General features: G+C 43.9%; 1 long non-coding RNA gene across 1 annotated transcript in view; it reads left to right on the forward strand.

Annotated features, from left to right (window-relative positions):
- Positions 1–768: 768 nt before the first annotated feature.
- The window catches only part of LOC309378442, a 57,947-nt gene continuing 33,173 nt past the window's right edge, over positions 769–25,542 (forward strand). Inside the window, exons 1-2 of the long non-coding RNA XR_014172077.1 lie at positions 769–979; positions 3,980–4,173. This is a non-coding gene — a long non-coding RNA (uncharacterized lncRNA). The remainder of the gene's footprint in view (positions 980–3,979; positions 4,174–25,542) is intronic.

The following is a 25,542-nucleotide window of genomic DNA, read 5'->3' on the forward strand; positions in this document are numbered from 1 at the left end:
GTGGGTTTGAGCCCCACTTTGGGGGAAATGTTCCTGCACTGCAGGGTGTTGGATTAGATGACCCCATGGTCCCTTCAAACTCTACAGTTCTATGATTTGGATTTGATATCCCGCTTTATCACTACCCTAAGGAGTCTCAAAGCGGTTAACAATCTCCTTTCCCTTCCTCCCCCACAACAAACACTCTGTGAGAGACTTCAGATAAGTGTGACTGGCCCAAGGTCACCTAGCAGCTGCATGTGGAGGAGTGGGGACGTGAACCCGGTTCCCCAGATTACGAGTCTATCGCTCTTAACCACTACACCACACTGGCTCTCATGATTCTATGATACACATTGCCATCTAAAGAGCTCTACCTTTCTTGTCAAAGAAATGGGAAAGAAAAGCACCCTCACCCCCCAAAAAATGTAAGGAAGTAATAAAATTTTGTTTTATATTTGTGCATTAAGAAGCAAAGTACTGTAATATGGTTGGGGGTTGGCCTGGATGATACCCGTGGGCCGCAACCAAGCCTGTGATCATAGTAGGGGAAACCTGCCAAACTGGTCAAGCCAGTTCCTTCGTTAAGATAATGGCCTTAGTCAGGCCTGTAAGTGTCTTATGCCATGTGATTTAAAGAGCGGGCCATGTTGCCATAGAGACAATGGGTGAGCCTCCCCTGCTCCCCCCTCCCTGTGTCACCTGGCTGGAAGTGACATCATCTTGTAAGCAAGAGAACAGGAGACAGGGTTGGTCTATGTGCTTAGTGAAGACTGGAAGCTAGAAAGGCAGAGAAACTTCTTGCACACTGGGTTGAATTCCAATGGCTACAGGGAACCCTGCTTCCCCTAGAAACCTAATGGGGGGAAGCAAGATCTGTCAAAGTGTTCATTCTGTGAGTCCTTCCATTTTATGCTTGGGTTGTATACACTGTGGTACCTTGGTACTCGAACGGCTTGGCTCCAGAACAAATCGGCTCCCAAACGCTGCAAACCCAGAAGTAAGTGTTCCAGTTTGCAAACGTTTTTCGGAAGCCGAACATCTGATGTGGCTTCAGTGGCTTCCGATTGAGTGCAGGAAGCTTTCCTGCAGCCAATCGGAAACCGTGCCTTGGTTTTTGAACCGCTTTAGGAGTCGAAGGGACTCCCGGAACATATTAAGTTCGAGAACCAAGGTACGACTATATGTGTACATTAAACCAGACATCCTAAGGACTCCACATTCTCCATTGACCTTCATTCCAAGGAAACTTAACTCTGGTTATGCTTAAAAAGATCTATCCATTCTTTCATAGATGTTTCTAGTTTCATGTCTTTTACTACTATGTTTCAGGCAGGGGTCCCAACTTGAATAAAATATTGGGGGGCAGGTAAGCCCTGTCCTACATAATCAATCACATGACACAGCACACAGACACCATTTGAGTGGCAATGTCCATTAACTTGGGGGGGGGTCCCAGCCCTCTTAAATATTTTATTGGTGGTGGTGGTGTGTGTGTGTGTGTGTGTGTGTGTGTGTGTGAGAGAGAGAGAGAGAGAGAGAGAGAGAGAAGATCTTGGGCCCTAGGTTTCAGGTCTGAAATGCTGCCCATATTTGGGCCAATATAGGACTTTCAAAACAAAGGGCTTTTTCCACAATGTCTGTGTGGTTTGACTGCAGAAAACATGATATTTCTCAAACCTCTTTCTCCCGCCCTCCCCCACTTTATCCATCATGTATTTTGATTCACACATTATTCTGGTGCTTTGCTAATACCCAGAGGAAACATGCTGGAGAAAACGTCTCAATAACCCAAGAAAAATTTAATAACAGTAGTGTGGGTGGTTGATTAATGTTTCATGTTTACTCCAAACTATTCTGGTATAAAGTCAGTTTATATAAATCCATATTTCTTCATTTTTTATTGTGATCAAGTTTCTTTCTTTCTTTTACTATCACAGAATACACAGTATATTGTAATCTGTGGGCTTCCAGAAAAATCCCCCAGTCTTATATTTTTAACTCAGATTAGGGCCTTACTGATACGTGTTGGGACTAGAAGCTCATATCTGCTTTTTAACAGTGGCAGAGAAAGTGACTCCTTATCTGACTTCATGGGAGGTATTTTCTCAGCTTTCAGCTCAAGCAAAGAGGTTCAGGAAAAACAAGGCTTCTCTGTCTCCTGGCAGCAGTTCCAATGAACAGCATGGAGCATTATGGAGAGTTTACAGTGTATATGGTTTCTTGTTCAGGTGTGTGAATGTGTATATTGAGAGGTGGGCAAATAAAACCAAGGGGAATCAAGGCAGTTGTAGTGAAACAGATGCATCGATTCTGAGCAATGTAAGCTCAAGAAGTGTTTCTATCTATGAATCTGCAAGGTTAAAGTCAGCTCTGGATTTCACAGCACAATCCTATACTTGTCTAGTCAGATGCAAGCTCCCTTGAGTTTTCAGTCGGATTTACCCTCGGGGAAACTGGGTACAGGATTGCGACCTTAGAGCACTTTACATGCAAAAGGTCCCAGGTTCCCAGGATGTCCTGTCAAAAGCATCAGGGAATGGGGAAAGACTTGACACCTTAGAGAGCCACATTGCCAGTCAGAGTAGACAAAGCTGGCCTGGATGGACTGATAATCTGACCTGGTATAAGGTAGCTTCCCTACGTTCCTGTGTACATAGATGAGCAACGTATGAAAGCATGGAACATGTTGGTTGGCTGAAATGTTGCAGTTTTGCCAATTTACTCCCTGGAAGAACATACTGTCGACATGCACAGGCCCCTTTCAGAAATTGCTCATGTGATGGGCTTCCTATGATTATAAAGCAAAGCAGGGCACCAATGCTATGCCCGCCTTCCTTGCGGTATTTTGGGATCCCTCTGGCATCATTGCTCCTATCAAGTGTAGGAAGGGAAGGCAGGCAGGCAGGATTCACAGGTTCTCAGGGTGTTCCTGGCAATACTTCGACTCCCATTGCTCCCAGTTTCAGAAAAGGGCTAGGGGGAGGGATTTTATTTTCTGATTTTTTTGTGGGGGGAGGACAACGGACTATCTCAGCCCTGAACTGAATCTGTAGGAGATTGCTGACAACCATCACATCGCCTACAGCTGGGCCATGCTTCTAACCCCCATTTCAACAGCTGTCGCACAGGTGACATTCCCAACCATGGATGGCATAGCTGTGCTGTGTGAGGAGATTTAACAATTCCATCAGGGTATACCATTAGGCAGACTCCAATAAGCCTCACCCTATGTGCTGTTGTTTGGCTCAGAGGCTGTGAACAGCAAGATATCCCTTCACTGTCATTTGCTAGTACTTGGAAGAGGCTGCAGTGGCAAAGCAGGTGGAAAGGGACATCTCTAATGACCCCTTCCTAGTCCATTGATGTGATTTTTCTGGTGGTACCAGAGATGGTACTGAGCATATATAGTATAGGATCAGGCTGTTAGATACCCTCCCCTCAAGTTATTGATACTGTGGAAATGTGACAAATATCTAGAAATTATTTTTTTACACCAACCCTATGGTCTTCTTTCTTCTTTCTCTCCCACAAGTGGTCTGCTTTAATCACAAATTCATCAAGGAACAATTCTACAGAATGAAATAGTAATGAGTTTTAAAGCACACGAGGAAATTGCACAATATTCCAAAGTATTTATTGGAAAATACCTTTGAGATTTTCTCCTGCTCTGACGTCTGGTAACATTTAATCTCATCTCCATCTCTGCTAAAATATTCCCTCCTCATATTGTCTTCACTCACACAGGCTCTTTCCTAATTTCCTTTGTATTTTATTCTCACTGCAAGACTATTGTCTCCAATAGCAAAAAGAAAAAGGAAAATGGGTCATAAGAGGAAAGTTCTAATATCAAGAACAGACCTGCTAAATGACATCTAACTTAGTTTAACAGAAATAAGGGTCTACAGAACACCGTTGACTGTCTAGGGTAGATTTATTTTTATCTCTGCTTTCTCTCCCTAAAAGACAACATCTTCCTTCTCTGTTACCACTGTATCAGTTAAACCACATTTAGCCGAGATCTTCCGGATTGTTTTAAGGTGTCTGATGAAGCCCAAGATGGAATCTGCAGAAGGCAAACCATCTGTTGCTCTCTCTGATGCCTCAGCTAGAATCTTTGTTGATGTGCAACACAATCCTATGCATGTCTGCTCTGAAGCAAATCTTATCAAGTTCAGTGGGAATCATTTCCAGGTAGGTGCAGACAAATCCACTCACCTTCAGTCAACTTGGACATGGCAGATGGTGAAGGATCTACAGCAGCAAAGTCAGAATCAACTGCTCACCACAACAGATAGATCTGGATCTCAGGCTGCTAACTTGAATAAAATATTGGGGGAGGGGGCAGGTAAGCCATGCCCCACATAATCACAAGATGCGATACACACATACCATTTGAATGGCAATGCCCATCAACCTTTTTTTGGGGGGGCAGCCCCCTCAAATAGTTTATTGGTGGGGCCAAAGCCCCCTCAGCCCCTAGGAGTTGGCTCCTATGCAGGATCTACTGGTAAATGTCTGAGTTATTTGCATTAAATCAGCAATGATATTGTCTCGCAATGTTTAACAGCAGCAACCACAAAATGACTCTTCCATTTAAACCAGGCTGCTTGGGGTAGTGAGTAAATGAGTTTTTGTGTGGAACAATTGCGAACTCAGCCCACTTCTGGAATTCAAAACAAAACCCTGAGTTCAACAGCTTAATTCTAATTCCCTTTATATCTTGGGTTTCTATTAAGGTACAAATTAGATCCCACAAGCATGAAGTGCGCCATCTCTCGATTTAGATCTGCTTTTCTTCCAAAGCTGTGGTTTTTGGAGGTTACTACATGTCAATAGATACTTGTCTGTTGGGGGGGGGGAGTGCGTGTTAAGGCTAGCTGAGTACATCTGAATGTACTTTTGGCTAAGATTGTGAATGCTCCTCTAAGGTAGGATAGGCTGTTGTAGCTTTTGAATGAAGCAGTAGTTCATTCATACATAGTTTTCAGATGTGGGCTGAGAAATATGAAATTGTAGCAAGAAAGGAGATGAATAACCAAAACTGATTTCATACTTCACAAATGGCTGACTCCATTCACACGATCTCGTTGTGGGTGTCTGTTCTATGGTGAGAAGCAGGGCCAGACATTTTGATGCCTGAGGTGAACCACAAAATGGTGCCTGCCTCCACCTTCCCACCAGGAAACAGGGGTGAGTGAAAATCTACACCAAGAGCAAGTGGTGAATAAAAAAATACATTGGGAACAAGGACTACACTGAGAACAACGGAGGATTAAAGCTCCACATGAGGAAGAAGGAAGTGAATAAAGATCTACATCTGGGACTTGGGGTGGGGGATCAAATTAGCCTTACCTGACATTTGAAGTGGGAACCAAAGGTAGTTAAAGGGGGAACAGACCCACTATGAATCACTTTGTGTGGGTGCAGAGCCCGGGAGACCCCAGAGAGACCCTTTGCCATTTCTTCCATAGGGGTGGTAGGAGGCTGCTGTAGAGGCAGCATTGGGAAGAGGAGCTTCTGAGGAGGTGGAGCATGCCACAGCTGCTGGTGCTACTGTGGCAGCAGCAGTGAGCAATTCATTCCTTGAAAACCAGACCTACCACCCGAGGCAGTTGCCTCACCTTGCCTCTTGGATGGGTCAACCGGCCCTAGCTAAGACATTTTGCTGTCCAGTCAAGGTGCATAGTACTAAACTGGTCATGTTATATTTGGCACTTAAGGCAAAAAACCCACAAGTACCTCTCTACCTGCCCCTGACTGGAAGTAAAAATACAACAATAATAAATCAAAGAGCTAACAATTTTCTGTGCTTTGATGGCTTCAAGGTGGCCACCTAATGGAAGGGCAAGTCCTTTTGGGTGCAGGAGATATCAGAAAATGTATATTCTCTTCTCTGTCAAATTGGGGGTTGAGGAGTCTCTACACTGGTCACACACACCCTTCCCCCGAAATGGTTGCCTGCCCTTTGGTAGAATCACAGAATCACCGTCTTTGACATGTTCTCAGCGTGACAGCTCTTAGTGTGACAATGTTGAGAACTAGCATATATATCTCATAACACAATTATTTACAGTACTAACATGCTTACCTAGCAGGTGTTGGCAACTTGAAAGCATATCAAATAACACAGCAGTCAGCTGCACTTTGTCCAGGTGAGGCCAGCTGTTAAGAGTTGACAGCTATTGCTGGTGCATAGCAGTAATCTGCATAGCTTGCAGTTAATAGTTAGCTCGCATATTGGTAACAACAACAGCAACCATAACTATTATTTTAAGGTTGTTTCCAGACTGGTTGCTCTTTCAGAATAGCTTGCATGTGAGGCTCCTTTATTGAGCATCCATTCTGGCTGGCTAGCGCAAAGCTTATGCAGAGGGCAGACACTGTTGGGAGAAAGATTGGGGAAGTGTGACTTTGTTGATTCCTCTGTGGCTTTCAGTACCATCGACCATGATACCCTTCAGGGGTGACTACCTGAGTTGGGTATTGGGGACACCGCATTGCAGTGATTCCTCTCCTATTTGGATGCCCAACTCCAGAGGATGGTTCTTGGGGAGTATTATTTGGCTCCATGGATTTCCCATGATTTACTGGAGTTTGTTCTGAAAGCGTTGAGTGGGGGCATGTGGAGTTTTGGAGTGTTTTGTCATCGGTATGTTGTTGTCACACAGCTCTGTTTCTCCTTTTCACCTTCTGCAGGTGAGGCAGTAGGTGTGAATTAGTGCTTGGTCTGTATGAGGGCCTGAAGCTTTATTATTATTATTATTATTATTATTATTATTATTATTATTATTATTAAACACCTCGCCCATCTGGCTGGGCCTCCTCAGCCAGCTATTTACCTATTAGCTTCCTGTGGCTGCTATGGGGATTGTTTTGTTCTGTGTTTTTGTATAATATATTCATATTTGTGTTTCAAATGCATTGTAAGCCACTTAAAGACATTTGGATAGAAAAAGCAAATAACTAGTCTTATATACAGTATAACAATAACAACAATTTCCCCATCACCTTTCTATTCACAAAAGGTCAACGTTTAAAAAGTGGGTTTGTTGTGCTGGAACTTTAATCCAGTTGCATGGAATCAATTTCAATCCATTACCCCCGAGGATGTGGACAGGCTGCTTGGACGCGTGAAACCAACCACCTGTCTCCTTGATCCTTGCCCATCCTGGCTAATAAAAGCAAGCCAGCAAGGGCTGGGCAATGGGCTCTGCGGGGTGGTGAATGCTTCCCTCTGTGAGGGAACATTCCCAGATCCACTGAAAGAGGCGGTCATTTAACTGCTTCTTTAAAAAACATCTTTAGACCCGGCCAGTATGGCCAACTATTGCCCAGTCTCAAATCTTCCATTCTTGGGCAAGGTGATTGAGCGAGTGGTTGCTGAACAACTCCAGGCACGCCTGGAAGAAGCGGACCATTTGGATCCCTTCTAGTCTCATCACGGGACTGAAACTGCCTTGGTCACGCTGGTTGATGATCTCCGGCGAGCTAGGGACAAAGGTGAGAGTTGTTTCCTATTTCTGCTGGATCTCTCAGCGGCCTTTGATACAATTGACCATAACATCCTTCTGGACCGTCTAGATGAGCTGGGAGCTGGGGGCACTGTTATACGGTGGTTCCGCTCCTTTCTCCTGGGCCGTGTTCAGAAAGTGGTGGTGGGGAAGGAGTGTTCAGAACCCTGGGCCCTCACTTGTGGGGTGCCTCAGGGTTCCGTCCTCTCCCCCATGCTTTTTAACATCTATATGAAGCCGCTGGGAGAGATCATCAGGGGGTTTGGACTGGGTGTCCATCAATATGCAGATGATACCCAGTTCTACCTCTCTTTCAAATCAGAACCAGTGAAGGCGGTGAAGGTCCTGTGTGAGTGCCTGGAGGCTGTTGGAGGATGGATGGCGGCTAATGGATTGAAGTTGAATCCTGACAAGACAGAAGTACTGTTTTTTGGGGACAGGGGGCGGGCTGGTGTGGAGGACTCCCTGGTCCTGAATAGGGTAACTGTGCCCCTGAAGGACCAGGTGCGCAGCCTGGGAGTCATTTTCCATGGAGGCGCAGGTCAATTCTGTATCCAGGGCAGCTGTCTACCAACTCCACCTGGTACACTGTCTCGCCAGTGGTGCATGCTCTAGTTATCTCCCGCTTGGACTACGGCAATGTGCTCTACATGGGGCTACCTTTGAAGGTGACCCGGAAACTACAACTAATCCAGAATGCGGCAACTAGACTGGTGACGGGGGGTGGCCGCCGAGACCACATAACACTGGTCTTGAAAGACCTACATTGGCTCCCAGTACGTTTCCGAGCACAATTCAAAGTGCTGGTGTTGACCTTTAAAGCCCTAAACAGCCTCGGCCCAGTATACCTGAAGGAGCGTTTCCACCCCCATCGTTCTACCCGGACGCTGAGGTCCAGCGCCGAGGGCTTCTGGCGGTTCCCTCATTGCGAGAAGCAAAGCTACAGGAAACCAGGCAGAGGGCCTTCTTGGCAGTGGCACCCGCCCTGTGGAACGCCCTCCCATCAGATGTCAAAGCGATAAACAACTACCTGACATTCAGAAGACATCTTAAGGCAGCCCTGTTCAGGGAAGTTTTTAATGTGTGATATTTTAGTGTATTTTTGGTTTCTGTGGAAGCTGCCCAGAGTGGCTGGGGAAACCCAGCCAGATGGATGGGGTACAAATAATAAGTTGTTGTTGTTGTTGTTGTTGTTGTTTTAATTGCACACACCTACATTTCTGGTATCTGACAGTCCGGAGGAGATCGTGAAATTGCAAATGCTTCCCCACATCTCAGTGACTATAGTAGAATCACAGAATCACAGAATTGTTGAGTTGGAAAGGACCCTGTGGATCATCTAGTCCTATCCATAGCCATACCTGGTTGGCCTCGAACCATCAACCTTCTGGTTAACAGCTCCATGCATGGACTCACTGCGCCACTTGGAGGGAATTGTTTTGTTAGTATTGTTTTATGTGTGCATACATCCCACTATGTTCCTCCTGCACTACTTTGTGGGAGACAAAGGGACAATTTTGAGCAGCCTACTTCATAATGCCTTTATCCTTTAAAACAATCAAACAGGTTTTTGATTTTGTTTAAATGTGCACTAACATGCTTTAAAAAACTTAGATGCTGTTGTGCAATGGCTTTAGATCATTTTTAAAGGTAGGCTAAAATGTTTCAGTGCTAATTAAAAGACAGGCAAAAAAAATATACAGTGCTAAAATGACAGCAATTGGAAAGTCAGCATGATTTTTTAATGTCAGTGTTAAAAACAAAATGCCTTTTCATGTAAGCACCACCGCATGAATATTTCAGTAAGTTAAAAATATAAAGATGAAAATGCTAGTCTGAACACAAAACAAGACGGCTGATTAAAAGTAATAATTCATTTGCTAATAAAATGTCACGGGGGGGGGGGGGAGAGATGTTCCAAAGTAGTTGAAGGGCAATTGGTTCGTCTGCCTGATATGTCACTGTCTATGTCAAAACCATGTCTCTTATCAAAGACTAAAGAGCAGGACTAACAACATCTGCACTTAAGGAAATCACACTAGTATTCTTTCAACAATAACAACAAACATCAGGAGTTCTGTGGTCTGAAAAGAGGCAGTAAAAACCACAGGATAACAATGATTTGATGGTAACATCATGAAGCTACCCTATAAAAGGTGGTTGAAGCAATAGTGGTTAGGTGTCTACCCAGCCTGGCAAATGTAGGATTGCTCTGCAGCTATGAAGACACAGGCGATGACTTAAACTGGTGGTGCACAGTTTCCTTCAGTGAAACACAACTTAAATCTGAGTGCTTCGACTTGTTTGAGTATTATGATACTGAAACAAAAGCAAATAAAGAGGTATTAAAAAAGAAGTGGGTTCTCCAGATTAGAAACTTCATATGAAGGCAATCCATGTTGCATGAGAGAAGTGCATTCTGGGGAAACATGGAAGTCACTATCAAGGTGCCCTTTCCTCCTTTTCAAGGTTGGGTTTTATTTTATTTTTTAATGGACACCTTTGAGTAATTCTTCCAAGGCTTAGGCAACAACCAGACAGAAACATAATTAGCAAGTCATTGTTCTTTTCCACTGTTCTCCCTTAGGTTAAAATCCTGAAATATTTTTAGTAACAAGTGCATATAACTTATCTGACACTAAGAAAAACTGTCGTGGTATAATTATATGCCAGTGCACTCTGCTATTAAAGAAGCACTGTGTTTTACCACAGTAACCCTGCAATTAGTGAGTTGATATCCTGCTGCATGGGTTCAAAGAGATGCATTAGCATGTAAACCATGTCTTGCTAGGCACTCGGCTCATCCGCCCCTCCCAAACTTTCCACAAACTCTAAGGCAAGGGAAAGGAAGATTCTGCTGACAGATTAATATACAAAAATGTGTGCACTGTTATTCAATTATCATTGTTTATTTCATGGTGGCTCTTATTTGCTCTTCTTATCATACTTCTTTGGGAGGAGGTATTATTTATACCCCGCCCATCTGGCTGGGCCTCCCCAGCCACTCTGGGCGGCTTCCATAAAAACCAAAAATACAGTAAAATCACACGTTAAAAACTTCCCTGAACAGGGCTGCATTAAGATGTCTTCTGAATGTCAGGTAGTTGTTTATCGCTTTGACATCTGCTGGAAGGGCATTCCACAGGGTGGGCGCCACTACCGAGAAGGCCCTCTGCCTGGTTCCCTGTAGCTTTGCTTCTCGCAATGAGGGAACCGCCAGAAGGCCCTCGGCGCTGGACCTCAGCGTCCGGGCAGAATGATGGGGGTGGAGACGCTCCTTCAGGTATACTGGACCGAGGCCGTTTAGGGCTTTAAAGGTCAGCACCAACACTTTGAATTGTGCTCGGAAACATACTGGGAGCCAATGTAGGTCTTTCAAGACCGGTGGTATATGGTCTCGGCGGCCGCTCCCAGTCACCAGTCTAGCTGCCGCATTCTGTATTAGTTGTAGTTTCCGAGTCACCTTCAAAGGTAGCCCCACGTAGAGTGCATTGCAGTAGTCCAAGCGGGAGATAACCAGAGCATGCACCACTCTGGCGAGACAGTCCGCAGGCAGATAGGGTCTCAGCCTACGTACCAGATGGAGCTGGTAAACAGCTGCCCTGGACACAGAATTGACCTGCACCTCCATGGACAGCTGTGAGTCCAAAATGACTCCCAGGCTGCGCACCTGGTCCTTCAGGGGCACAGTTACCCCATTCAGGACCAGGGAATCCTCCACACCTGCCCGCCTCCTGTCCCCCAGAAACAGTACTTCTGTCTTGTCAGGATTCAACCTCAATCTGTTAGCCGCCATCCATCCTCCAACCGCCTCCAGACACTCACACAGGACCTTCACTGCCCTCACTGGTTCTGATTTAAAAGAGAGGTAGAGCTGGGTATCATCTGCATACTGATGAACACCCAGCCCAAACCTCCTGATGATCTCTCCCAGTGGCTGCATGTAGATGTTGAAAAGCATGGGGGAGAGGACAGAACCCTGAGGCACCCCACAAGTGGCGATAGTTGGCCATTGTGGCCGCATCTAAAGATGGTTTTTTAAGAAGCGGTTTAATAACCGCCTCTTTCAGTGGGTCTGGGAAGGCTCCCTCACGGAGGGAAGCATTCACCACCCCACGAAGCCCATCGCCCAGTCCTTCCCGGCTAGCTTTTATAAGCCAGGATGGGCAAGGATCCAGGAGACAGGTGGTTGGTTCACAAGTCAAGGATTCGCTTAAGTACAGTAATTGATTTTTAATGCATTCCTATGGGAAACCGTGCTTCGCAAGATGAAAAACTCGCAAGACGAAAAGACTTGCGGAACGAATTAATTTCGTCTTGCGAGGCACCACTGTATGAGTAAGATGCAGGGGGAGCCAACATGGTGCCATCCAGATCTTGTGGACTACCATTCCCATCAGTCCTAGCCAACCTGAACAGGAATGATGGGAGATGTAGTCCAAAACACCTAAAGGGGAACATATTTGTTCCTTAATGGAATCTCCAGGTTTGGAGGCAGCACACCACCGATGGAAAGTCAGTGGCAGACCTTGGGATCTCATATTTCAGTGGCACCCTGTGCAATGCCAAAATTGGGTGCCCCTGCCTCTCACTTTCCATTCTGTATCATAGTTGTATTGCCCCCAATGCTCTGTGCCCAGTGCGACCGAACTGGGGGTGGGGCGGGGAGAGGTGATTTATGAACTTAAGTTCCCTTTGATTTCAATGAGTTTTAGGCATACAAGGGTATGATCCTGAGGCTACCTATTCCTGCGTAGTGCATGAAGACACGCTAACATTCCCTCTGAGTGGTTAGGGAAGGGTGTAAGCCTAAGAGTGAGTGAGTATTGGAGAAAAATCAGCTCTCACTGTCTCTGTTTGGGATTCAACCTTTTCTTGCCATAGGCGCCAGGCAAATGACTATGTAAAAGACTTCATAATGTATTGTGGTAATAATAATAATAATAATAATAATAATAATAATAATAATAATAATAATAATAATATCCTGCCCATCTGGTTGGGTTTCCCCAGCCACTCTGGGTGGCTTCCAACTGAATGTTAAAAACACAATACAGCGTTAAACATTAAAAAAACTACGCTAAACAGGGCTGCCTTCAGATCTCTTTTAAAAGTAAGAGAGTTGCTTATTTCCTTGACATCTGATGGGATGGAGTTCCACAGGGCAGGCACTACTACTGAGAAGGCCCTCTGCCTGGTTCCCTGTAATTTCACTTCTCACAGTGAGGGAACTGCCAGAAGGCCCTCGGTGCTGGACCTCAGTGTCTGGGCTGAACGATGGGGGTGAAGATGCTCCTTCAGGTATACAAGACTGAGGCCGATCATGAAGACAATCAGACATAAGAATTCAGTGTTTGCACTGAAGGTCTTAATTCTACTACCATTAGCGTCTAAGCATCTCATATGCAGTAGCAGCCAGTGGGACTATGCAGGTGGGTTTGTGTTGCTCTCCTTTCTTCCTGGTTACTGAAAGGAGATGGGGAGTTCAGCACAGTGTAGCTGAGGCAGCAGAGTGAATCAGATGTTCCCGCTGCAGCACCTGCACCATGCTGAGCTCCCTGCTGCCTTGTCATTCTCTGTCTCAGCAACTGGCAGTGATGAGGAGTGTTGGGAAGAGAGGAGAGCAATGCAGACCCAGCTGTGAGGCCTCGCCAGACGTTCCTGCTTACATGACCTTGGAAACCTTAGCTCAAAAGGCTAAAAGAAACTCCAGCGGGTGCAGAATGCCACAGCGAGACTCCTTATGGGGTCTTCGCTGCGAGATCATATTCATCCAGTACTATACCAGCTGCACTGGCTCCCGGTCGAGTACAGGATCAGGTTTAAGGTGCTGGTTTTAACCTTTAAAGCCCTATACGGCCTAGGACCCTCGTCCCTACAGGACCGCCTCTCCTGGTATGCCCCACAGAGAAATTTACGGTCTGCAAATAAAAACATCCTAAAGATCCCAGGCCACAGAGAAGTTAGGCTGGCCTCAACTAGAGCCAGGGCTTTCTCGGCCGCGGCTCCAATCTGGTGGAACGCTCTGTCACAAGAGACTAGGGCCCTGTGGGACCTGATATCTTTCCGCAGGGCCTGCAAGACAGAGCTGTTCCACCAGGCCTTTGGTCAGGGCGCAGCCTGACCCCCTCCTCTGGCAATCTGCACAGAATTTTGCTTGATGGTTGCCATTAATTTGATCTTAATTTGATTTTAATTAATTTTATAATGAATGTTTTTAGAATGTTGGACTATTTTGATTGTTGTTAGCCGCCCTGAGCCCAGCTTCGGCTAGGGAGGGCGGGATATAAATAAAATTTATTATTTATTATTATTATTATTAAAATCATTACATATGTGAACTGCTTTATTTCTTTATTGCGTTTAGACTCCACCTTTCCTCCAAGGAGCTCAAGGTTCTCCCCTTCCCATTTTATCCTTACAACAGCCTGGCGAGAAGGAAATGTAGAGTAGCTTGAAGTCTGCTTCATGACTAAGTGGGGATATGAACCTTAGTCTTCCAAGTCCTAGGCTTGGACTGCAGTTCACACAGCTACAGTTCCCAATAGCCTTAACAAAGAACATCCCTAGCCTGACACACTATCCACTCTACCACACCACACTTTAGTCCTGATTTTAGCGAAGCACCATGGGTTCTGCACGAGACAGAGTAGTAAACCCATAGCAAAGTTGGCTCTTTGGTCTGAACACTTGGAAAGCCTAATAGCAAATCCTGATAGAATCTATGGTAAATATGCAGGGCAACGTGCCACGTTTTGCTTCGCCACTGATGCAAAAGGGATGTGCACTTAAAATATATTTTAAATATAATACATCAAAAGAACCAACAGCTTTGATCTTGGCTATAATTGATGCCACATGAGGAAAATGTAATTCATACACATGTTTGGTACTTAGTTTTGCTGTAAACAAATGATTAATTACAACACGTAAGTAGCTCTCGGTTCCTTGAGAGCAGAAAAACACAGGCACCTATAGTTAAGTTGCTAGGGAGTAAAGCTTTAATATATAGTATAAGACATGATGTTACAGTGCTTATGTATTGATCCTCATTATTTGATCGCCCTCTTGGGGAACTGTAACAATCTAGCTAGGTAGTCATGGGCAACTAGCCACACATAACAAATAGTGGCCCTGGAGGGAGTTGTTCTCCTACTCCAAGAGGGAGAGGGATGGGTGGATGGATAGATAGATACATAGAGAACAATTGGGGATAATTTCAGTATTTGCAGTTTAATGAACTACCTAATAAATACATCTATTTTATAAAAATAAAAAACATGATTTAAGCAAGGAGACATACTTCGATGGCGTATAATAACAAAGAAAGAAAGAAAGAAAATGCCACTGAATGAAAATTAATAATAATAATAATTATCCCAGCCACTCTGGGAGGCTTACAACACATATAAAAACATAGTAGATTGACAAATATTAAAAACTCCCTAATGCAGGGCTGCCTTCAGATGTCTTCTAAAAGTTGTATAGTTCTTTATTTCCTTGACATCCTAATAAGAAGGTGTTCCACAGGGAGGGCACCACTGCCAAGAAGGCCCTCTGCCTGGTTCCCTGTAACTTCTCTTCTCAGAGTGAGGGAACCGCCAGAAGGCCCTCAGAGCTGGACCTCAGTGTCTGGGCTGAACGATACACTACTACTCAACTATGTGTAACTGCAATAGTCACATAGTATTCCTTTGGTTATCCTTGCTTTCAAGCCCTTCCCCATCCTCTGTTGTTTCCTTTATATCTATTTTTAGCTATTGGAAGCCCCATTGGGAAGGACCTGTCCTCTTGTTCTTTGCAAAGTACAGAGATAGTACCTAAGGATGGATGAATCTGTAAGCTTTAGTTTTTCTTGATTTCTCATTTCTCAGATCTTAAATTCAGTTCTCCACTTTGCTGCAGCACCTTGGGGTCCCCCCTCCAAAATAGTCAGCATTTTAGTGCAATTTTCTCATAATAAACACATATTGGTTTCCAGTTTTGATGAATATACATATTATTTCCCCTATATGATGCATTTTTGCATGTTATCTTCACTAACATATGCATTTTCTTGTGCATGTTGCATGGTTGAAGAAGTACACTGCAAAATTTGGAGAAGTGCAAATTTCAGTTTGCATGTTGGTTTGAGAACAACATATTAGGTGCCTCCTGCAAAATGTACTACTGTTTATGATTCTTAATAAGTTTTCAGCCTTAAGTGAGAATATCAGAAGACCTCAAGGACAACATCCTGATATTTATATACAAAATACCCCGCTACCAACACCAATAATATTAATACTAATAAAATTGTCCAGGGATTTTGAATAAATTGACCCAAATTTTGTGTATGTTTAATGTTGAATAGACTATTGTATTTTAATATTCTTTTGGAAGCCGCCCAGAGTGGCTGGGGAAACCCAGCCAGATGGGTGGAATATAAACAATATAATAATAATAATAATAATAATAATAATAATAATAATAATAATAATAATAATAGGAATAAGTGATTATTTCAAAAGTTTAATAGAAAATGTAGGGTTTGGAAGAAACCAACAATGGTGGTCTCACAAATGCATTCTGGAAGGTAGTTCCAGGAATCAGGGGTAGCAATGGAGAAAGGGCTTTGAAGAGCATGAGACCTTCAGAGAACTGAGGTTGAAGGACTAGAGGAGCAATGGATGTAAGAGCTGAGTGATAAATGGTGCTGAGGAAAACCAAGGAAGGGTTTTGAAGGATGTGAAGTTTGAACATGATCCAGGAGCAGACAAGAAGGTAGTATAAGGATCTAAGAAGGGATATTGTATGGTCATTGTGAAAGCAGAAGACCAGAGAAGAGAAGGCTGCGATAATCCAGATGAGAGATGAGTTGGACATGAACAATAAGTTTTTGCTGAGGGATCAGAGGGTATATTTTTCTAAGAGTGTAAAGGGAGAAGCAGCAATATGTATGCAGCCAGTTCACTAATGGAATACAGGTGAGCATTGTACTTTCCCATTTGCATGGCAGTTGGATGCACCAATTGCATATGCAAATGACTGCTTCCACACATGGATCTCCTTGGTGGATCAAGGTACGTATCAGCTACATCCTCTGGGAAAAGCTTATGTCCAGATCAAGGGAAGTACAGTGGTACCTCAGGTTAAGTACCGGTACTTAATTCGTTCTGGAGGTCTGTTCTTAACCTGAAACTGTTCTTAACCTAAAGCACCACTTTAGCTAATGGGGCCTCATGCTGCTGCAGCGCCGCCACCAGAGCTCGATTTCTGTTCTCATCCTGAAGCAAAGTTCTTAACCTGAGGTACTATTTCTGGGTTAGAGGAGTCTGTAACCTGAAGTGTATGTAACCTGAGGTACTACTGTAATAGTACCACTCTATTCTGCCTTGGTCAGATCACACCTGGAGTACTGTGTCTAGTTATGGGTGCCACAATTTAAGAAGGATATTGACAAGCTGGAAAGTACACAGAAGAGGGTGACCAAGATGATCAGTGGTCTGGAAACCAATTGAGGAATGGTTGAGGGAGCTGGCTTTGTTTAGCTAGGACCCAAAACCAATGGCTTCAAGGTAGTAGTGTGCAGCAACCAAGCTAATTTTTTTTCAGAGGTATAATAGGGACAAGATCCCATCTAGACCCCTTATACAGCATCCCCAGAGGAGCTACTGAGGCAGGTTCCAGTGCATTCTACTCATGTAAAAACACACTGATTCCTGGACCATCCACTGGCCGGATCCGGCCCCCGGGCCTTAGTTTTCCTACCCATGATATACACTATACATTTAAAGCACAGTCAGCACACATCTAAAACCAATGACTTTCCCCAAAGAATCCTGGTAACTGTTTCCCCTCCCTAGCACCCTTAACAAACTATCTTTCCCAGGATTCGCTGATGGGAATTAATGTGCTTTAAATGTGTGTTGACTGTATATGGTGTGGATTAGCCTCAAGCCTTTAGTTTAAATCACTGCTGCCATCCATATGATTGGGCTGTTTGAAGTCTGCTAATTCAGTCACCAGGAAAGAAGTGTTCATGCACAACAACATTTGCTTTGCCTGTTTGTTTTTCACTGCTCTATTTCAACCAAATGATAAATAGCAATCAATAGTGGGACTAGAAACATGTGTTGTAGAAAGCAACAATGAGTAAAAACTTAAAACTGTCAGAAGTATTACTGGAAGAGCGGGTGTAGGCTGAACATTGCTTAGATAATCTATTTGGCAAATATAAGCACTGATCCAGTCCTTCTGAAGACAGAATACATTTATCCAAAATGGGACTGATTCCCAAAGAACTTGGAAAGGGAAAACAAGATGGAAATTTAATGGATAATTAATTTGCAATGGACCATTTCGCCAGCATTTAAATTATTAAAAGCTTACACGGTGCTTTGAAGATATACCGCACTATATAATTGCCATGTATTACCTTTATTTTTTATTAGGCTTGCCTTCGTTCTCTCTTTTCCCTGAAGTAATTGTGCAAGGATTTTTTTACCTTCCAAACAGGAAGTATATATGGGTCCTTTAAGTAGTGAAATACTGTAATTGCTTTATAATTCTGGAAGTGGAGCTACGCAATTATAAAACAATCCTGAGTTGGGCAGGAAAGGGAAAAAAGGCTCAGTCAAATTAACACATGGCATGCTATTACAATGTACAGTGAAATAAAAATAGATCAAACGTGTTTTGGAGGAGTAGATACGTTCAAATACATTTTGTAGATGAGGGGGGGAAAGAGAGGGGGGAGTTCTTAGTATTTATTTTATCTGGAATGGCTGGCAGAGCGAGGCGCCACCTTGGTGCCATACTCCCAACAGCCGTGTCACTGCCACTTGCCGTGAGGGTACAGAGGTGGAGCAGGGCAGTGATGAGGCCAGCGTGGCACTGCTGCAGAGGCAGGAGTGCATCTGAACCACCATGTTCATGCCACCACTCTGCCCCACCCTGTACCATCACAGTATTTGTTATCTAAACAAAGTGCAGGAAATAGGAAGTGCAGAAATATGCATGGGCACAGCACAGATTCAGCTCCAGCCTAGAATTTTGTGGCTTTTTGAGAACCCCCAGATCTGGTTTCATCAATGCATTTCTAAAACAGCCTTACTAGAAAAATTAACCAATAAACTGAAACTGACAGGGGGACAAACAGAAGAAGACGCCTTTACTCCGGTATGGCTCCCCTTTATCACATACACAGCCCAACAAGACAATGACAACAATCCACCAACAGCGTACAAATCAATATGGCTAACCTGATCCGAAACACCCACCCACCCCACTCACACATGAAAACAAAGATCACCACAGCCAATCACAAACAAACAAGACCAACCTCAACCTCTCTCACCACTAAAGGAACACAAGTGAACAGCAGAGAACCTGCACAAGCAACGCTGACACCAAACCCTACATACATTAAGCAAAATAGAAACATCGTCATCCGACCCCACCCCCACCCATCTTCCCCCCTCCACCCCTCTCCCCTTTTTCTTCCTAATGTCTCGACAAATGAAACTGATTTGTAAAAATGTTACATGGAAAAAATACAAGAGAGAGATAATAATAATAATAATAATAATAATAATAATAATAATAATAATAATCATAATCATAATCATAATCATAATCATAATCATAATCATCAATGCATTTCTACAGTAAGCTCGGAGTATTCATGTTTTGCCAAGTGTGGTTTATCACCCGCCAAGACCTTTATCAGAGAGGGCTAGATATGAAACATCAGTATAGTACTGTGGATTGGAATGTGGAAAGCCCCGATTAGTGAGTGGTGAAGGTCATGGGATAGCCTTGGCAAAAGCATTGTTTCCCAGCCTCTCCCTGAGATTAACTCTCCCAGTTAATCTTTCCGTTAATCAATTTCCTATTTTTCTGCCTGAAATGCAATATGAAATGAAACACGATTGCCCCAATTTATTGTTTTGTAATCTCAACTGTTACCTCTAGGAATCAGAAAAATGTTTTCAACCCTAGAAGACCAGTACAAGACGCAACACATAATTTTATTACATGAAAATATGAATGATTTTCTTGGAGGTTAATTTCTCAAATATAATGATAATTAGTTGATGTCAAGGGCCCCTAAGCAAGGGAACCTCTGAACCAAATTGAAAAGCTATAATGTACACTTCATAATAAAGACTACTTAATTTCATGTACAGCTTCACCTTCCTTTAAACTGAGCCCACATTTATTCGTCTCAATCCCTCAACAGCCCCAGATGTCTCTTTCCCCTCCTCTACCATAAGCTGAAGACTCTGAAGATGGAGCTTCTTATGCCATGATAATGTTAAGTTCACCCCACTTATCTGAGAAGTGAGAGATGTCAGTGTTGCAGTACTTGCCGAGGCTCAATTTCCCTTTGTAAAGAAGCCACAGGAGGCATGTGACATTTTGTAACATATGAGTTTATTGGTTCATACAGAGATAGTGCATGGGTGAAAGAACATTCCAGATCTGCTGCTTGTTGTCAGATCCCTAGAGAGACACAGCCAGCTGTTGGCAGAGCCCAAACTCAGCTTTCTGTGTCCTCTTACTTTGCCTTAGTCCAATTCTTCACAGGTGGGCACATCCCCTTTCAGATATTTTCTGGCCTGTCAGAAGACAAGGAAGATCCTCTAACAATTAGTTCCCATGGAAACACATCACCTGTAGTTTCCCTAACAAAAGGTATGTGTGACAGCTAGCGGGGGGCCTACAGCAATATTTCAATAGTCTATTAACTCTCTGCTAGACAGATTCCTCCCAGTCTTACAACAATGCTTTGCTGCAATGCACTAGCCTTGAACCAGGACAGTGCTGGTGCATTTGGAGGAAGAGCGAGTTTGTTTCAGTGGCAGTGTTTCATACACATGAATGACTACATGGAAAGGAGGGTTAGAGAGTGTATCCCTCACCCAACACCTTTCAGCCTGTCCATTTATCAATGGATATCTCCAGGGCAATGGCAAAAGAAGGGATTGCCCTAGGATTTCGTGACTGCAGTGGCCTACAGAATTCAATGTCACCTGTTGTATCTTGGAGCACCTTTAAAATGCTCTTGAAGATGCAGAATGGGACTGGGCATTTTGTTCATATTAGACCAGTGCTTTATCAGCTGCACTGCTTCTCAGTCAGTTTCCAAGCTCAAAGCCAACCTTGAAAGCCTCCAATGGCTTGGAATCAAGATACCTGAAAGGCAACCTTCTTCCATATATATCTATTTGGACCATCCTCTTCAGGTCCCTTCTCTGGGATTTATTTTTCTGCTACAGGCAATGAACTTCTTTTTAAGGCTGCCCTTTATTGTGTTTGCTCTCTGTATTGTTTCATTTTGATCATATTGTATATTAGGCTCAAATCCTGTGATCCCTGGGAAACCTTTATGTTAGAATTCCTGCTCCATGGTTGCAGTCATGGGATTGTCTTTCACATGACGGTATATGTTTTGACTCCACAGAGTGGGAATTGACGGAGACAGGATGTTTGTGTTACTGTGTTCCGTCAAGTGGGACTATTGTTCTTTTCCTCTTTGCTGTCTGATGCTAGAGAGAGAGGGAGCCATGTTGCAGTGCTCCATGTGTGTTTATATGTAAATAAAGTAGATTAGCCAAAATGCTGAGTTGCTGAGGTCTGTTACGCAAGCTGTGAACACTCTGCGGATCCCTAAGTGTGCCTGTGCCTGTTGGCATCAGTCGCTGTGATGTTTGGACCTCCTGAACAATTGACCAGGAGGGAGGGAACATGCCAGTCGGGCATGTGTCTCTGCCAGGGTCCTACTCAAGTGTAGGACAAGCTCCTAACACTTTGATGCTGTAGAAGAGCTCTGGCATCAGAGAGGGAGGCCGAGCACTCTCTCTGACACCACTAGCTCCTCCGAAGTGCTGGCCTAAGCAGTGCTAGAAGCTAAAAAACAGGAGCATGTTGGAGGTGTCAAAGAAGCAGCTGAGATCCAAAGGATCCTAAGCCCTCCTGGTCCCCTGGCAGGCTCCCAAACTGGGAGAGGATTAAGACATGCTTTTGAGGAGGCGTAAGCAACATTGTGCCCTCCAGTATTGTGATCTACAACTCCCACTATCCTTGACCATGGTGACCAGGGATGGTGGGAGGTGGAATCCAACAACATTTGGAAGGCACCAGATTGGCTCTCCCTGCTTTTGAGCATGCGTCAATCTCTCCCTCCTCTTTCCCACCCATTGATTCCATGAGATGGGAAATGGGGGCAGGGCAAGAGAGAACTCAGATTGCTTTAAAAGAGAATTAGACAAATCCATGGATGATAAAGCAATCAATGAGGACCAATTCTAATGCACTGCCTCCACTCTTGAAGGCAATTGTTCTTGTTGGCATCTGCTTGTCCCAAGAGACAATGGAATGCGCCTTCGGGGGTGAAGTCAAACTGCTGCGTTAGCAGCACCAAAATGACCTCCCTTGGGCAAAGCCTGGGCTGTATGTATGGAGGTCCTGGGCTGCTCAGACAACAAACCCCTCTCTCAGCCTTACTAATGTAGTCCAAAGGAAAGCAGAGAAATATGTTTGGCACCAGCTGGGCTGCAGGAGTTGCTGGAAGAAGGCCATCCAACCGTCTTAGGGACTCCACTCCTGATTTGTGTAGGGTCTACTTCTTAGCCTTCACTTCTCCTGAAGGTATCCTGCAAAGCAGCAGATGTTTAGAACCAGAGTTTTCCTTCTTCTAGATTGGCTGCCTTCCCAGGTTGACAAGCCTCAGAAGGAGCATGGCGTGTCCCCCACCAGAGGTACTACCCCTCCCCTAATACTCCCCTAGCACTCAGATGTAATATGCATCTGAATGTCAGTTGCTAGCATTCCCCAGTGGGGAGAGGGCTATTGCTTGTGGGCTTCCTATGAGCATCTGGTTGACCACTTTGAGATGCTGGAACAGATAGCAGTCAGCCTGATCCAGAAGGCTGCTCTTATATTCTAAGGAAATGGAAGTTTCTACAGCTGGACGTGAGTGTAAGAATGCAGAGCATTCCTCTGCTCACAGTTTTCCTGGAGCCTGGTGGAATACTGGATAAGGTGGTAGAGCCACCTCTGTGCTCGCGCGCGCGCGCACACACACAGAGATTGCACCTTTAGTGATGTATTTTATTCTTTCCTTTGCCAACCTTTTCCCTTCCTCTTCAGGATATATTGGCACATCAAATCAAAGCAGCACATTACAAATAAGTTGTGCCCATATTGTTTACCATCATTATTCTTTATACCACTGACACCATTATTATAATTTATGGTCTTCTTGACCAGCTTCAGCCCAGCCTTTCATTTATCCTCGCCCCTAAAATCACCCTAAGCATGTAATGTCACCGCTGAAAGAATGACTTGACAAATGCTTCCAGGCACAGCTCTGGATCATTGTTTCATAAGTCACATTTTAATATAGTTATAAAGTGGGTTTCTTTCATTAGAAAGAACAGGTGACAGTTCCCTAGCGGCAGTAATAATGTTAGAGGTTTCTGAAGCCAGAACAAACACATACATGCTAACCTGGTAGTAACTGCGTCAATATCTAAAAGACATTGAAACAGAAACGAGCATTTTAATTTTGTTTTTTTTTTAGTTCAGATTTCAGTTTGTATCTTTATTTCTGAAGACAGGTGTGATTATTTCTTTTTTTTAAAACTGCCAATATAACAGAAGGGAAGAAAAGAAACAATATCAGCTTGCATTAACAATAAGAATGATATTCAGAAAGTAAGAAAGTCCTTCAGAAAAGATAAGAATAAGCTATGAATTCTAATTTGAAAATATGCATTGCTATAAGGCATCCATATGTCCAAAGAGGTATTCAAGTGAGATTGATTATTATAATTGTAGTGGTTAGAGGGTTGGACAAGGACATGAGAGACCAGAGTTCAAATCCCCACTAAGCCATAAAACTCACAATGTGATCTTGGACTAGTCTCAGTCTCTCAGCCTAACTTACCACACAGGGTTATTGTGGGAATAAAAGGGAGAGGGGGAAGAACCTTGTACACCACCTTGAGATCCTTGGAGGACTGGCGAGATATAAATGAAGTAATGTCATAAATTAAAAATATTCATTCAATTGTGGAAAGGTCAGTAAGAGGTTCAAACCATTGAATAATGTAAGGTGGATGTTTCCCTCTATTGTTGTCCATCTGCCAGTCATTCTGCGTGTCATAGGAATTTAGTGTAGAAGTTTATGAACATCCACAAATATCAAGGATTTCTCCCCAAACAATTTCTGACCAAAAAAGGAGAAACCAAAGGACATGCCATGGCCTGATTTGCTGCTTGATTCTATCTGCAGAGGGGTCACTGGAGCGATAAGCAAGTTCTGCTCAAGTACTTTTGCTTTGAAAGACACAGGAAAAAGCCTCATGGACCTGTACTTCACTAATGAAACTCCTAATTATTCCAACATGATTTATGTCTCCTCCCATTTGCTTTGCCATCTTGATTGGGGATAGATTTCACGCCACCGAGAAGCTAGAATGGCTTCGATCTTGGCAAGTGCTCTGTATAGAACAAAAGCAATTGTTTTTGTAAAAGAAAAGAAAGACTCGGAACTTAATTTGTTCATAAGTCTATCGTTCTAGCCAAAGGCCATGACAAATCTGCAGCAAGAGTATTAATATAACAATACAGAACGTACATCTGTAAAATTAGCCAACAGTCATGATGTAAGAGAGAAAAGATACCAACAAGCTCAAATCTAGATTAATTTCGAATCACACAAAGAAACTTACAGCGATTTTATCTAACTCCTTTTTCCTGACTTTTTTTCTCTTGCATCTAGTGCACAGAGGGCCTTTCTTTGTGTTATGAAGCTATAATTGTCTGTCAAAAGAAACTGAACTATTTCTTCTGGAGTGTACCTGCTTGCTTGTACGAACAAAGGTTTCAGAAAGTAATTTCCTGGGTCTCTATATAAAGGGCAGGCTAACAGATAATGAGTGATGTCTTCCAGTTGAGGTTGACCACAACTACAAAGTCTGTCTGTGTACAGTACCTTGTTGCAGAGTAAGGTTACCAGACATCCCTGTTTCCTGGAGACAGTCCCCGGATTTACAAATCAGTCCCCATACAAAATCCATTGAAGTTGAAAAGTGTCCCTGGATTCATTGAAAAAAATCTGGTAACCTTATTATAGAGGCCATCCAAGACTGTGATGGGCATCACTTGGAAACACAGCTCAATAAAGCCATCCCCCCCCCCCCGAAACTGATGAAAGTTGGGGTGGATAACCAGATCTAGAATGCTCTGCAGAACTTAATTTGTGCTGGGGCCATTAGGATCCAGGGCTTGGGTCAGCACCTGGCAACTTGGGGCTTCTGCCAGGGCCCCAGCCACCATTGTAGTTTCATGGGCCCAAGTGAAAGATAGGTGAAGAGGCAGGTTGCAATAGGGAACGGGAGGTACTGTCAGGAATGAACCAGCCCCAAGCAAAGGTTTGCAGCCAGCTGCAGAAAGCAGCCAGGAACAGGGAGAGCCAGCAGCTGCAGTCTTTGGCTCTTCCTGACTTTGACGGGCAGGCTGATAAGGCAGGAGCTGAGAGGAGGCTAGAAGACGGTCAAAGCTCGCCAGAAGCACAATCAGCTGAGAACAAACTCAGAGACAGATTCTCAGACCCGGAAGAGCTGATCCAATAAGTCCTAGGAATTGGCGAATGGGAGGGCTGCTAGATAAGAAGCAAAATAAGCGACGTAAGGGTCGTAAGTTCAATATCTGCTGGAGACGATGGAAGGAATCTTCAGAAGAGTCATCTTGAGTAATGATGCCGGAGGCTTTGTTAAAGCCGTCTGGAGCTATCTGCTTTTGCAATAAATTCTCCTTTTTAATTAACTACGCTTACTGTGTTATCAAGCTGGGAACCTGGGCTCCTGACAGGTACAGTTTCACTCTTGGGATCCCTGCCAACTGGCTTGCTGACCCTTTGACAAATGCCCAACCATGCTAATCTTAGCTGCCAGCCCTGGGCATTACTTAGACACCTTGTTTCTAAATTTTTGAGGGGCTTTCATGGTAGTCCAGCACTTTGAATTGGCTTCCAGAAACAAAGCTGTTGCACAAAGAG

Source organism: Podarcis melisellensis (assembly GCF_964234715.1).
Source record: "Podarcis melisellensis genome assembly, chromosome: 9".
In the NCBI taxonomy this organism is placed as follows: Eukaryota; Metazoa; Chordata; class Lepidosauria; order Squamata; family Lacertidae; genus Podarcis; species Podarcis melisellensis.